This window comes from Pezoporus occidentalis, unplaced genomic scaffold (assembly GCF_034315485.1).
Source record: "Pezoporus occidentalis ecotype Australia unplaced genomic scaffold, CSIRO_AGI_Poc_V1 ctg39, whole genome shotgun sequence".
Lineage (NCBI taxonomy): Eukaryota > Metazoa > Chordata > Aves > Psittaciformes > Psittacidae > Pezoporus > Pezoporus occidentalis.
In genome coordinates this window covers 5,798,522-5,814,145 of record NW_026915713.1, presented here as the reverse complement: position 1 = coordinate 5,814,145, position 15,624 = coordinate 5,798,522, and the positions used below count along the sequence as shown (strand labels likewise).

General features: G+C 41.7%; 1 long non-coding RNA gene across 1 annotated transcript; it reads right to left on the bottom strand.

The window, feature by feature from the left end:
* Positions 1 to 10,204: 10,204 nt before the first annotated feature.
* Positions 10,205 to 15,251, bottom strand: LOC134170816 (uncharacterized). The gene is made up of 3 exons (XR_009967386.1): positions 14,505 to 15,251; positions 11,489 to 11,815; positions 10,205 to 10,592 (listed from the first exon to the last, which is right to left on the bottom strand). It is a non-coding gene; the product is annotated as an uncharacterized LOC134170816 (long non-coding RNA).
* Positions 15,252 to 15,624: the final 373 nt, after the last annotated feature.

Genomic DNA, 15,624 nt, shown 5'->3' with positions numbered 1-15,624 from the left:
TGTAGAATTTAGAGGAAGCAGGCAGCCACTAGCAGACAGGGTCCTAGTCACTCAGGCCCTACATAAAAAGCACAGTTTGTGGTACATAGTGACTCATATGTGATTTATATGTGTCATTTCCAGTCATTTTCCATTTTTTCATGTGAACCATTTTGCATTGTAGGGTGGGTTTTTTGATGTAAATTACTTTATCTACACTTTATCTGAGATAAGAAACAATATTAAATCATTAGATGTGCAGATTCTTGTGATGGCTCATAACACAGAGTATCATGAAGTACCACACTGTTGTTGATTGCAGTTCATTATAGAATCAATCAATCCTCAGCAAAGAGCAGTAAAAAAATATTCAAATATACAAATAGCCGGCTAAGAGAAATCTCTCATAGCGTTGCAGAACAAAACAAACCCATACTAATTGTAACTAGCAAAAACAAATCAGAAATTCCCAGTTTATAACCCATTAGTTCAGTCAAATATGTGGTTTGATTAATTCAGGAGGCTTTGTCTGTGGGAAATGAAATAATTCATAGCTTTCATGGATTTCCCATGGGAAAATTTTTACCTTTGGTAGTATAGCAGCCTTACAGTAAATAATACAAGGAATCAATGAAGTCGCCACTTAATGGTTTTGTATTACTCAGTTCAGGTGGATTTTTGTGGATAGGTTAATAAATTGGTTTTAATATATACATGCCAGAAAATCCGTGACAAAAAATTGTACAAAGTGAGTACAATTAGTGTCAATATTGCATAAAGAAAAAAAAAACACAACTTTTTTTTTTTTTTTCCTGAGCAGGAAAGATGAAAAATAAAATCCTTTTCATCTGTTTGCCAATATCAGTGAATTTGAACTGGTGTTAGAAAAGGCAAAAGAAATGGATGAACAGGTCAAATCTGCTTCCTCTTCTAAGTACAACGGATTCTTATACAAATAAAAGGATGGCCAAGGAGAACCTCTATCCTCTCCTGGATACTAGGGGAATCCTAGTGACTGAGGATAAGGAAAAGGCTGAGAGGTACTTACTGCTGCCTTTGCCTCAGTCTTTCATAGACACGCGGGTGGCCCTAAGAATACTCGGTTTCCTGAGCTGGATGGCAGAGATGGGGACCTGATTGAATTCTCCATAATTCAGGCTGAAATGGTTAGTCACCTCCTGTTCCACTTAGCTGTACACAGGAGTACCGAAGGAGCTGTCAGAGGAGCTTTCTAAGCCACTCTGCATCATCTGTCAGCGGTCCTGGTCTAGTGGGCAGGTCTCTGAGGAATGGAGGTTGGCCATTGTGACACCTCTATAAAGGGCAGGAAGGAGGATGCCAGAAACTACAGATCTCTCAGCCTGATCTCGTTGTCAAGGAAAGTCATGGAGCAGATGATTCTAAGTGAGATCATAAAGCACATGTGGGAAAACAGGCCTAGTGAGCATGGGTTCATGAAGGGCAGGTCCTGCTGACCAACCTGATCTCCATCTATGATAAGGTAACCTGCCTGGTTGATGAGGGAAAGGCTGTAGACATTGTTGATTTGGATTTAATTAAAGTAAAGCATTTGACACTGTCTCACACAGAGACATTGGCTGCTTATGACCTGGATAGGTGTATTCTTTGATGGGTTGGAAACTGGCTGGCTGACCGAGCCCAAAGAGTGGTGGTAAATGGCATCACATCTAGTTGGCGACCAGCCACTAGTGTTGTCCCTCAGGGCTCAGTGTTAGGGCCAGTGTTGTTTAACATCTTCATTGATGATCTGGATGGGGGGATTGAGTGCACCCTTGGTAAATTTGCAGATGACACCAAGCTGGGTGGGAGTGTTGGTCTGCTGAAGGACAGGAAGGCTCTGCAGAGGGATCTGCACAGGCTGGACCAATGGGCTGTGGGCAGTGGTAAGAGGTTCAACAAGGCTCACTGCTGGGTCCTGTGTTTGGGCCACAACAACCCCATGCAATGCTCCAGGCTTGGGGAAGAGTGGCTGGAAAGCTGCTCGGCAGGAAAGAACCTGGAGGTGCTGATTTATGACAGCTGAACATGACCCAGCTAGTGCCCAGGTTGCCAACAAGGCCAACAGCATCCTGGCCTGTATCAGAAATAGTGTGGCCAGCAGGGCCAGGGCAGTGATCATGCCCCTGTACTGGGCACTGGTGAGGCTGCACCTTGAATCCTGTGTTCAGCTCTGGGCCCTTCACTACAGAAGAGATATTGAGGTGCTGGAGTGGGTCCAGAAAAGGGCAACAAAGCTGGAGAAGGGTCTGGAGAATCAGTCTGATGAAGAATGGCTGAGGGAACTGGGGTTGTTTAATCTGGAGGACAGAAAGCTCAGGGGAGACTTGATCGCTCTCAGCAACTACCTGAAAGGAGGTTGTACTGAGGTGGGGGTCAGTCTCTTCAAGTAACAAGTGATAGGACAAACGATAACAGCCTCAAGATGTGCCAAGGGAGGTTTAGATTGGATATTAGTAAAAATTTCTCCACCGAGAGGATGATCAAGCATTGGAACAGGCTGCCCAGGGCAGTGATGGAATCACCCTCCCTGGAAATGTTCAAAAACTGTGTAGATGAGGCCCTCAGTTATATGGTTTAGTGGTGGTCTTGGCAGTTCTGGGATAACGCTTGGACTTGATGATCTTAAAGGTCTTTTCCAACCTAGCTGATTCTATGATTCTGTAATGCTAAATTATATCAACCAGAACAAAGCAATATCAGAGAACTGATTGCCTAGCATGCCTAGTAGTGTACAATTTGTGCTAGAAGAGAAGCACAGCTCTTCATCTCTGACCATTAGGACTATGGAAATTTTGCTCCAGACTCAAATTATCAAAAGAAAGTTTGTCTTTACCTCTACATGTGTAGTGAAAACACAGTGAAATTATTCTTAAAAATTAAGCCTGTGTATCATACTGTCATCCGATATGCCACATGCATATTACAGGTCAGATCAGCATCCTGCCAGCTATCTCCATCTAGTATGTGAGTAATCAGTGGTTACAGAGAGGAAGGGAGCCTGCAGTGAAGTGAGTAGAGGTGAGCCATTTAGCAGAACTTCATACTTAAAGCAGACTATTAGAATATTACAGATATGCTGGAATAGGAACAGATTATTTATATGATTCAGCACAGTGCTGTTTCCCTCAGTGTGGGATGAGAACTAAGTGGACTTTAGGCTTATGTAGTAAGCAGTCCAGAGAAGAAACAATGACAAAAAAACCTTACTGCTCTTACAGCACTTGAAGCAAAACTGTGGAGATTTTATTACTCTTGGAAAAGCTGGTATTTGATGCTAAAGAAGCTAAGTCTGTTAGGAACAGAACCAAACATCAGGCAGAGAAATGCAAGAATCTGCAGAGAAATACAAGGATCTGTAGAGGCAAGAGAGCAAGAGTACAAGTATTAATGCCTAATCTCTGGACACATATGTACTGCTAGACGCCAGGAGTCCCACAGCAGCCAACACTACTGTACTAAAATATAAGAGGCCACCAAGCCAAGCTTAAAATTGCTGAGGCTGCCTGCTAGTGATTAGATTTAGGTAATGCAAGAAGCCTTACCTGGTTTTGATGACTGGGAAGAGATAGATTAGAGTTAGTTTTATATCTAATATGCCCCAGGTTGTAACAGCCTTTTGTATGAACAGCTTTGGGCTACAGTTTAATTGGAATCAGTAATGCAGCTTTAGGGATTGGACTAAATTTGATATTAGTCTTGGGGATGGAGTCTGGCCAAGGGTGGGCTGGTTAGTATGGACCTTATGACTGTTACAAATAAGGGCCTGTAAATCTATACTAAACCATTTGTCTGAAACAGGTCACAGGTCTAATTTTTATGAGAAGTCTGTTTGTAGGATTTGGGAACAACTAGAACTGAGTTTATAGGCTTAGATTCAGGCTACAATGTTGAATGAATCTGCATAATGCCTGAGCTTGTCTTACTGGCTCTTGCCAGTAGGGCCTGCATGGCATGTTTAATTTAACATAGTTAATTCAGGAAAGTTTGCTGCTTTCTTCTTAGTGATGAACTCAGGATGGAGCTTAAATCTGAGTTAGCTTTGGCATTAGGATTAACTTCAGGGGTTGTGTCAACATGAAGCTGAGACCATGAATCAATATTGGGTTTAGAAGTGGCCACTGAGCTTGGCTTAATCCTACTGCTCAGACGGACTCATGACCTATGCTTAGTTCTACATAAAACAGACAGCAGGGAGACCAATATAGATCAATATTGTAGTCAGAATTAAAATCAAGATTCACTTGAGCAGAAACTGATGAAAGTGTTTCTGCGTTTACAAAGAATTGTTGAGCTCATATGAAACCTACTGCCAGACCAGGTGATCTAGGTATGATTCTTTCAGGATATCTTATCTCAAGTCCTAAAAGCAGACTTAAGGTTTATTCAAAATTTACATTTGGAAATGAAAGAAGATGAGCCACTTAGGCTAAAGCCAGGTCTGGAAGAAATGAGTGAGAATGATTTGAGGTTTTGGGAGATGGAGACCACATTCTCAATCATACTTCTGATACTGGCATTGGGGAATTTAAAGTCATGTTTGGGGTTCAGGCCAACATGAAGCAATGAACTAATTATGGATTTAAGACCTGCCAGGATCTGTGCTCATTACTGAAATTAGTAAGAGTCACAGACATAGTCATTATCTTCAGCTAAGAGCTGGAATAAAAGGCTAGGACTAGGTCAGTAATTGTATAAGCCAGGATCAATGAATGCCTTAGCTGAAACCTTTCTGATGGAAAAGATGCATCTTTCACAGGTTAAGATAAGAACACTATATTTAACGGAAGGAATATAAGATCTGTAGCCTTTAGAGCTGCTGCATCATTAATGATCAGATCTCAAGTGATCAACATTACTGGGATGATGAAAAATCAGGAAAGCAGAGATTCTACCACAAACTATGCAGCTTCCATGGTCACCAGAATTTTGCAGCAATTTAAAGTCTCAGCAAAATCAGTTCTCACCAGAGCCTGAGCTTGCCAATGAAGGCATGAGCAGGCAAAAGAGGATAAAACCAGGGCTGGGATCTGAAATGGAGGGAGGCAAAATACCATGTCCATTGCATGATTAGTGACACCAAATATGGTTTCTCTACATTTTGGATTCTTTATTTGCACAGGTTTTCCCCATTTAACAATATCTGTACGTTACAATGCTGCATGGAGTAATGGTGACACAATTGGAAACACGTAAAAGATTATATTAGCAGCTGAACTAGGAAAATCTACTTCCCTTCCTTTTGCCTTAGTTGATTATTATCCTTGATCAAATAAAGAGCCACATGTTCATACTGCCCTTGTGCCCTGGTTGCTACAGTAAAAAGAGACATACAGTGAAATGGTACATTTAGAATTTGATATTATATGCCTTTATAACTCTTGTCATATTTAATTTTTTCATATCATTCCATTTTGTACAGAGGATGACTTTATTGATTAGTCACCTATTTTGCATCAAGATACACAGAGATCATTAAAAATTTAACTAAAATGACATGTTTTAGAAAATCCCAGCTACAGTAAAAATACCAACTGTATGTAATAGAGGTGGACAATAAATCACACTTCCTTTCTGCTTAATACTGCCTTTACCAAGCTTCATCTTTAAAGTATGATCAGCCTTCAAAAATTAGCCCAGATATACAGCATCCTCTAACAGAATCTTTACTTTGACTCTACATGTTGTTTCCCACGTAGGTGTGCCATCCACTGGCTGATATACTGGCTTTATCCTTCTCCACACCCAATCCACAGCAGCTGTGAGCTTCAGCCCCCAGCTTCCAGTTCTTAGTAAGTACCTTCATTTTAGACATCTCATGTCTGATCTCCGGGCATCCTTAAGACAGCAGTTATAGAGCTTCTGGCTGCTGAAGAAGAACTGATGAACTACATTCAGTGCCCTAGATGTAACAGTTCTCTTTCTGTTCCATTTCTGAAACCACAAAAATACTTGTCATTGTATAACTGATAGTAGAAGAGAATATGAAAAGCTACCTACACTACTAAGTGCCTTCTAAAACTGAAATGTGAATTTCATTCTAAATGAAGGATGTGTGGAAAATTCTAGGGAAATTAACTTTTAAAACAGTAAAATATCAAGGATGAGACTGAAATGGACTCAGTTCATTGCACTGGAGGTGGAACACTTTGCTTAAATAAATAAATATGAACCAAGCCACAGATTAATTTTGACATTGAGGTATTCCAGCTGATCATGATGTTTGCTCACCTGGAAGAAAATCAGATCCCTGATCCCTCTCCAAAGTTTACATGAAGTGGAACAGTGTTATCAGAAGAAACTAAACACTATACAGTCTTTATAGTCAGCTTGGTTTGCTCCTTTTCTTTGTAGAGTGGTATCAGCTTATTATACAGTCCATCCCATATAACTGCTGGAATATGGCTTCATCCTTGAGCCAGACAGTCCTCACTGCTGGAAAATAGTAAAAATCAAAAGTTTATCTCTCCAGGATCCACATATGTTCTACATCATGGATGTGAACCACATTTTCCTCACTACCCCTTCACACACTTCCAAGAGTAGTCTTACAGGTCTTGGGATCTCTTCAAGAAGCTGGGAATGAGGTTCACACTACTTCCGCCAGCAGTCAAAGCATGATCTATCATAAGTGATATGCCCCCAGGTCCTGCACAACCCATATACAAGCAAAGCTGAACTATTTAGGATTGAAACTGTGTCCCTCTCTCATTTACCTCCAGGCAAAATAGAGTTTGGCAGGTGGCAGTCCCTGAGGAATGCTTTTGCTCAGCATAGCCCTTTGCTTAGTCCTTGTTGCTCAGACAGACTCTTAGGATTGTGGCTCACATGATTTCCATGTGACACATGAGCCTCTCCATTGCATCCTGTGGGAATCCTGTATGATTTATTTGAGGTTGAAAAGTCTGGTTGGCAACAGGACATGTAGTAGTTATGCAGTTAGTACATGACAAGCTTTATGTCCCTTCATGGCTGTTGGCCGTGGAAAGTCTCAGTGCAGTCTGTGAAGTTGGGGTGTGATGTTTGCTTACCTGCTTGAGCTACTCTGTGAGCCCCAGCCCCAGCCTAGCTGTAGCCCCACAGATTTAACACCAACCTCCAAGAAATACTAGTCACTAAGTAGAGTAGATTGCACTGGGCATCACACAGCCTTTCACCTGGAGCTGGATGATGTTCAGATAGTGTGCAGTAGAGAAGATGCGTTTAATCAACATCTGGCTATGTGTTACATGTGCTGGTGGCTAAGCTGAGAGAGGCCCAGAGAGCAGAGGTAAGGTAACAAGTGCCAAAGTATTTTTTAAAATGGAGTTTGAAGTCTGACTTTATTAACGCTGATGGGTGCAGAGAGATTTTGATACATAGGAGGACCTAATCCTTAATCCCGAAAGTAATATAAGACACCTTCTAAAAAATATCCGGCATCTAATTCATAGAAAACTTACTTCTATAGCAATACATGCCCATCTATCTTTAAAGAAACAGATCTTCACCCGTGCAATGCTGAGGAAAACAACACATGAAAACATGTTAAAACCCCATGAGACTGCTGGTCCAAAGCTTGAAAATGCTATCCTCTTTTCAGCTTATTGATAGTTTGAAAGGTAAGGCAAGGCTTCCACATCTGCATTTAGTTTCTTAAGTAAGCAAACCGTTCTCCTGCAGCTTTGCACACTCAGCAGCTCCTGCTGACTGGCATTAACGGCATGGCTTTGACAGGCAAGTGCATGCTGAAGAGCCACAGAGATACAAACAAAATTCACAGAGTGGGGCTTGGTGGGAGCAAGACGTGGTCTTGTTTCTGATCTAGAGCAGCACTGTGTAAAATGCTACTTTTTCACTACTACAGCATGGTACAAGGGTCCTTGTTTAGGAAAAGAAATAAATAGAAACATGCAATATCTTTACAAGGGGCATAGAAACCAGTGAAACCCAGTATCATTGATAACAGTGGTTATTATTATCAGGCAGGTTTGAATCACATGGAATTTTTCACGCACCTACAATCATGCTGCATTGACCAGTTTTCTTTCAGCCTAAGGGAATTTTGAAGGAACCATAATTTTCCTGAGACAGGTTTATTAAGTTGGTGGGGAAAGCCATATAAGACACACCAAATAGTGGCCAGCCTTCTACCTATTATATGCATAAGTGCAGCCTCAGGAGTCCTGGTGTGCTTAACAGCAAAAGTCTGCTTCTCACAAGAGCCGCTTTATCTGCTGTCCCCAAAATAGAGCTTCAGAAGCTATGATGCCAAACAAACTTGGGCTGAGATCAAAGCACAGATCTACACAACTTCTATGACAGGCATGATAAATGGGAGAATGATTGAATCTGATATTTAGGTAGATAGAACTTTTGATGCCTAATTTAGCAGTTTCGCTTGTCCTGAGAGAAAAATTGTCTCTAGGAAACTAGAACAAGAGAAAAAAGTGAATTTTGCTCAATATAACTGGGAAAATTCCCTGCCACTTATACCTTGCTCTTTGTTTTCAATACCTCTGTTTTATGTGACAAGATGTGAGAGTGCATTTCTCTCATGCAGGGGTCAAAAGAGCTCTGCCAAGCAGAGCCAGTAAGAAAATTTAAGTGAACACGCGAAACTGAGGTGAGGTGAAGCAAAAGACATTTTTAACTACGGGGTGCACAAAGATGTCTGTCCTAGTGATTTAATTTCAGCAAACCAGGAATCAAGGAGCCAGACTTCTGATTAAATTTACACTTGCAAAACAGGAAAACCCCTACTTTATCTCAGCACACATTCAGCATGCATTTGGATCTGATGAAACTGCAGACCAAACCAATATGGTGAAACAAAGCAAAAGTACCCCACACAAGGAGAAAGGCAAAGGGGCTGTTTATTTGTTTACCAATGCATAGAAAGACAGACCATGTTTTAATACCTATCGGTATTACCATCATAAGTAATCCAGCTAAGATATCTTTTCAGCATTGACAGTTACACTGGTGAATTTGGTGTTGCCAAATGCTAATGTTTATTTGACTGGGAATGCTGGATTTTTATACCTCTGGAACCATTTGCTATGACTTTCTCCACACTTACTGTGACTTGCAGGAGTAGGCAAATCCTAAGATATTTGTTCAAGATTATATGTGCAGTGGTGCTGCTGCTTGAGCTGCATTAAGAGCTTCAGATGCAAGGTGTTGGATATCCTGGTCAGCAAGGGAGAAACACAGGTAGGTCAACAGACACAAATAGCTTCATGAAACTGCTGCTCTGTTTTCTGTCTTAACTCTTTCTTCTGTTTTCTTTCCCTAAGCACAAAGGGCTCAGTGTTTCCCCACATGAGCAGCCCCACTTGCCAGGCTCTAACTTGTTAGAGCTCAGGCTCCATCCCCTTTCCTTAATTCTCCCAGTGGAAGCCCCTGGTGAGTCGTGAAAGGGGGTTCCCCCACTAAGAAGCCTTCTGCTTTGCTCCTAGGACCGGGAGACAGGAGGAGCCAGCCATGGAAGTCCTACATGCACCTCCTCTCACAAGGAGTGAAAGCTCCAGGAGCATATTGTCTTAGAAAAAGGAAATTATGCTCATTTTCCCTTTCTACCCCCATCACATGAGGGGCTTTGCCATTAAAAGCATGATTGTGTTTTTTTCCCAGAGAGGAGGGGTGAAGCAGGGGGTGGGGAAATTGTCCATGTACTATAACAGATGGCTTAAGTTCGGTGATTACAAAATCCTGAAGTTAAAATAGTTTAATTACAAAGTCAATACTGCCTCCAACCTCTGCTAAGCCTTCAGTGTAAAAACAACAGACGGTATAGTGCAAATGGTAGGACAATATTTAACCAGAACTTTGCATTAGCTACTGCAGTACAGCTCTCCATCAGGCCTTCAGCAAACGGAAGATCAACTGATTTTCCCAGATTCTATTTGTTAACCATCTCTGCTTCAGTATCAATGGCTGTGAGAGAGCCACAAACAACTTTAAGGAAACAAACTGCAGGACTAATACTGCAAGCTGGGGCTCAGCAAGGTTGTATGTAAAGTCCAATATTACAAGCATACAAATGAGACAGTTATTAGCACCTTACCAGGAATGAATACAGAGGCAAAAAAGCTGTTCAGGTAAAGTTTTTATATATAAAATGAAAATAAAATTTGGTGAAATAAGCAATGCTCTATTTTAGACTGGATTTTATAGAAAAAAATAAAACGACATGGGAACATACAGGGAAAGGACAATTTGAGGATGATTTCAAATGGCACAGATTTTATCTTTCACATGCAAGGAAAACAGCAACTCTACAGCATGTTGTAGGAAAGCCTTGCTAAGCTGTGCTCTTGCAGCTGAGAGCTTTTTTCTTGGTCTTTGCTGAGAGTGTATGTATTCTATGTATTCTTTAACAGTGACAAACCCTCCCTCTGTTGGCTTGCAATCCTTATAAACATCAACTCAAACATGGAGCCCGAAGAGTCAGAGGAAGTCTGGCTCTTCTTTATTTGCAATATACTAAAATCCAGTCCCATCTGCTTCTGTCATGATACAGCATAAGATACTCACTATCTATGCTACATACAAAGTGCTGTGAGGCACTGCTCTGTTACCAGCCTCCATGGGTAAAAGTAGGGTTTGGCAACCTGGTGACAAAGAGATATGACCTCATGAAAGTAAAAGCAAAACTAGAGATCAACAGCTTTTCTAACCACTCATCCTCACTGACCCCTAGAATAAAATCAGAACTTAAAGAAAGAGGGAAAACAGTCTCAAACAATGACACTTCAACATGGAGGAGTTCTCACAATTGTGTTACCCCTTTATAATTCATTTTACAGAGTTTGAGAGACAAAGAGTAACTTTGGGCATCTCAGATCATATTTGCTAAGTCAAATAACAGTTTCTAGTAGCCAATCTCTTTCTCTGGGGTTCTTTATAATTAACAACAGTCAGGACAGAGAGGTGTATTGGCTAAGATGGGGGAAAAGGGCCACCCTAGTGAATCTGAAGGAAAATCCTCTTTAATCATTAAGAGGAAAGAGGAAACATTCCTAAGTCCTGATCATGCAGATTGCTGCATATTCCAAACCTGCTTTCCTCAAGTTAAATTTACATATACAAGTAGATGCACTGACTTCCAATTAAGAGTAAGTGCAGGTTGAAGTGCTTCATTTCATCAGTGCGGAAATGATCTTTTGTAGTAACAGAAAAAACCATAAACTAATGTTCTGTTGGAAATCATACCATGACTCTGGCATAGCACTGACAACACATAAGCAATTTAAATTATTTCTTTGCATGAGTATATTTGTATTTGTTCCTAGAATATGGCAAGAAATGGTTTTGTTACTATTTGTAACAGCAAATAGCCCTTTAGAGCATCTTGTAGAGGCCGTCTGAACTTCTAGTAATCTCTTCTTATTCTCATACTTCCTTCTGTTCTTTACCCTGAGCATGTACTTGTAACTAGGAAATAAATCCAAAGAAATAAGACACGGACACAACATTTCAAAAAATCTTAGGCCAGAGCAGAACCTACAGGTTTGTGTCTTCATGGGAGCTCTGCACTCTGAAGACATCTGATTTTGCTCCTAATTTGTCAGCAAGGCTTTGGATGCATGCTGTCAGCACAAGGAATATCAGTGCTGTCATCGCTGTTATCGGTGCTCTCAAACTGCCTGGTGACAGTGCCAGGGATTATGGCCCTGCTGTGCGGGCAGCTCCTCAGGTGCAGGAAGGAGGATAATGAAGGCAAGTTGTCACCACCCAAAGCTCACCCTTCAGAAGTTTGGAGGGGGAATGGCTGTGTAGGGTTGTTGAAGGCCTCACCAAAAAGCAGGGGATCTGAATTCAGCCTGAAATACACCTGTGTGTCAGGAAAAAAAATGCATTTTTAGTAGAGGAAGATATGTTTTTAAAAGTTAAGCAGTGGAAAGCCTGTTGTTGTAGCCCTGACTGTTCTTTGTCCTAACAAACAATTACCCAGGGCTATCTCCTGACTGGTCGACTTTTGTAATCCATTAGAAAGTGATGCTGTTGCATGACATGATCAAACACCAAATGCAGCAGAAAGGCCATAACTATATCTAAAAAGCCTTTGTTTTGTCAAAGCCTTTCACTAATGTTGGCAACAAAATTGTTGAGGTTTATAATGAGCTGATCTCTTGTCAAATAAACTTTGTTATGAGCAGTGTTAAACTTTATATCTGCTTTTAAATTAAACACTTTGGTTTTATTAATGTTTCCTTTCCTCTCCAAATTTCTTTGTTGAGGAGAGGTGCCAGAGGAAATGTATTAGCAACAGTAGGATATGAAGTATAGTTTAGAATACATTAAACGTATGTTGATGAGGCCATTAGCAGAGTTTATAGGTACTACCACCTGTCTCTTATTCCACTTGCCATTACTTTAGTGGCAGAAAACATACTCTAAGAGAGGTGATAGGCTACCATTAAATCTTTACTCCTGTATTAGAAGAAACATAGTAGCAAATTCATGCCTTATTGCTAAAACGATTTTCCCATAATAGCTCATTGAGATAAAGCAACCTGAATAAATAAGGGGGGAGGAGTAGGAGCTACAGATTAAACATCAATCTGGTTTGGGATGCTAGAGAGACACTGAATATCTGAGAAGGAAAAACTTTGCCATTAGAAATGTGAGGGGGCAGTTAACATTTTACTTGTTTCTTTCAAGCTAGCAAGTGCATCCCTTAAATCAATATTGCAAAAGGCATTCTTAGGCCTACCGAATGTAGGCATGGGGGTTTTGCCTGAAAGACAAAATAAAATGGAATAAAATATAAAATAAAATTTAATAAAATAAAATATTATTTAATTAAATAAATACATTTTTAACAAAACAATAAAAAATAAACCCAAACTAAACTAAAATAGGAAAATAAAGTAAAATAGATTAATTAAAGGTAAATAAGCGCTGGCATCACAGGCAGCCGGGGGCAGACGATACCGTCTCGGCCCTGCGGCGCCCCTTAGTGGGCGCGATGCGGCACTGGCGGCCCCCGGAGAGTGGTGCGGAGCTCAGGACCGTGCAGTCGGCGCCGCGGAGGAGCCGCCGGAGGGGCGGAAGAGAGAAGCTCAGCGCCGGCAGCAGCTTTGCTAGATCTTACTGCCCCCGGTGCTTGCCGTCTTCCCGACTGGGCCTCCCGACGGGGGGAACCCGAAAAGCGCCTTTGGCGTCATGGGGAAAAGGGGCGCAACGAAGCGGCTTCTCCAGGCCGAGGGAAGGAAGACCACAAGCGGTAGGGAGGTGGCTGGTGCAGCATCGCGCGACTGCAGGGAGGAAGGAAAAGATAAAAGTGGCAGTGCTGAGGTGGGGAGCAGGGAGGAGATCAGGCAAAGAAAGACCTGCAGGCTTCAAAGTTGTGCCTCGGAGGTGGGCAAATCGCGAGTGCATCAAAAAAGGCCGAAAACCCCATTTCTAAAAATCTGCGTCGAGTTTTCCGAAAGCTTAAATTGAGAAAATGTTCCTCATCTTCCCAGAAAGAGCAAAGCCTCTGCCCAGCCTCTCCTGCATCTGCCGGGGCAAACGGGGGGAGTCCTGATCACAGCAGCCCTCGTCCCCCCAAGCTCATCCGCCGGATCCCGCTGCACAGACACCCGTGCCGATCAGCACCGGCGGAGGGGAAGGGATGCAGCGCGCTGCAGAACAGGTACCGGCACAGCCAGGGGTCAAAGTCTATTCACTGTCCTTTCTGGAAAGGAAGAACGTTGGCAGCCTTGCTCCCGGCCACCTTCAGCAGGAGAAGCCTCAGGTTTGATCAGGAGATGGCAGCACCGTCCTGGAAAGCTGGAAAACCTCCCACACTAACACCCCCTGTTCGAAAAATGGCGGGAGGCTCAGGGAAGCAAAGCACCCTTGTGCCCACTGAAAGTAGAATGTAAAAGGGGGAAACACGTACGTGTCGAGGAAGTACTTTAACTGAATTGGAAAGAACACATTTAAAGATCAAAACTGAAAATGCTACTGTGCACCACTGGAGTCCTTAAGCATGATGCTGGCAGCACGCCCTTCTCCAAAACATTGCAACAAGAGAAAAAGTCCCACAAAAGAAGAAGGTCCACAGATACCACTGGAGACTTCTTTGCTTCACTGCTGCTTTTATTTGTATGGAAGTATGGACATAATGCTGACAGAACTATAAAACTTTACAGTACAAAGGTAAAACTGAAATTTCTCTCCCCTCATTTCTAGTATTTGCTTTGAATGGGTGCAAAAAAAAGATTATTTAAAAAATCTGTCAATGTGTTAAGTAGGGCTTTATGTCAGACCAGCAAGGAATCTGTTGCTAGATGCACACAGAGCTGATGCAGTTTTGCTGTAATCTTTGCTTATTTCATACCAAAAGAAAAAAAAACAAACAAAACAAAAACAAGACCCCCCAAAACACACACACACACACAAAAAAAAAACAAACAAAACCCCAAACCACCACAAATCTGTAGAAAACATGAAGTACCTGCAGTGAGCTTGTTGTAAGTCAAACCAGACTGGGCATAACTACAGTCACTGCAGATGGGCTTTTTCTGACTTACTCCTTGATGAGCTTTCAGTTGGCAGCTGCAGGCAGAGGTATCATTTTCAAGCCATGTATTTTGCTCCTCTCCTGCCCCAGATTCTAGTTTTGCTGAGCCTGTGACTGAGGAATTCCCACAGTCCTGCAGGTGTTGCCAGGAAAACCCCTTGCAGTTCATTAGGTGGTGCTGAAAGACTTTGCTGAAAGTGCCATCGTGTTGACCCTTTCAGCGTTTACTACAGCTCGTCCACCTGAGTTCTTGATGAGGGGAGATGCTATTGAAAAAGCTGTTTGGAGTTTGTTTGAAACCAACTCTGGCACCCCAGCCAGAGTCAGAACCGTTTGGTATTCACTGAATACACAAATAAGTGCATGTAACACCCCTTTTTTTTTTTGCTCTCCAACATGTTCATAGATCCATCTTATTTTCTGTCTTTTTTTTTTAGTATTGAAAACATTCAAAGAGCATAGCAAATGGAAATTTAAGGTTTAGCCAGATTGTATCAATTGTTGGTATTGGAACATCAATGGAGAGCAAACAAGTTTTACTTGGCAGGACAATTGCACAAAAACGTTTGATGTTGAATCACAAGCTATTTTCAAGGTTCATACACACAAATGGGTTCAAATATAAGCAAATTAAAGCCCCAGTATTTATGAAATATGCTCTCGTTTCCTTTCTACTTGCCAACTATTTAACCTGGTCAGGAGATAAATTCACGTGAGATTAATACGAGGGAGCCAACTTCAGATTCCTCCTGGGTTTCCTTGAAATGAGGTATCCTTCACTTCCTATCCTGCACGGTTTTGTAATGCAGCTGCACATTGTTGAAAAATTGCCACAATTCATGGCAGGGTGGCTGCACTTCAGCAATGAGCAAAGTTATTTGGAATACATACATCTATATTTGCATGCTTGTGAAGCTTACACGTCTGGCTTGTTAAGCTCTAGGAAGCTCTTTGATGGACAACACCATGGTACACAGTGGATGGCAATTAAGCCATTAATGAACCTGAGTAAAGGGAGGATGATCCTCAACACCATGAACTCCAAAGGAGTATTTTTGTAATTCGAAAGGATAAATGCTCCTGTGGAGCAGAAAAAAAAAACAGTACAAGATGAAGAAAAGGTGAAAAAT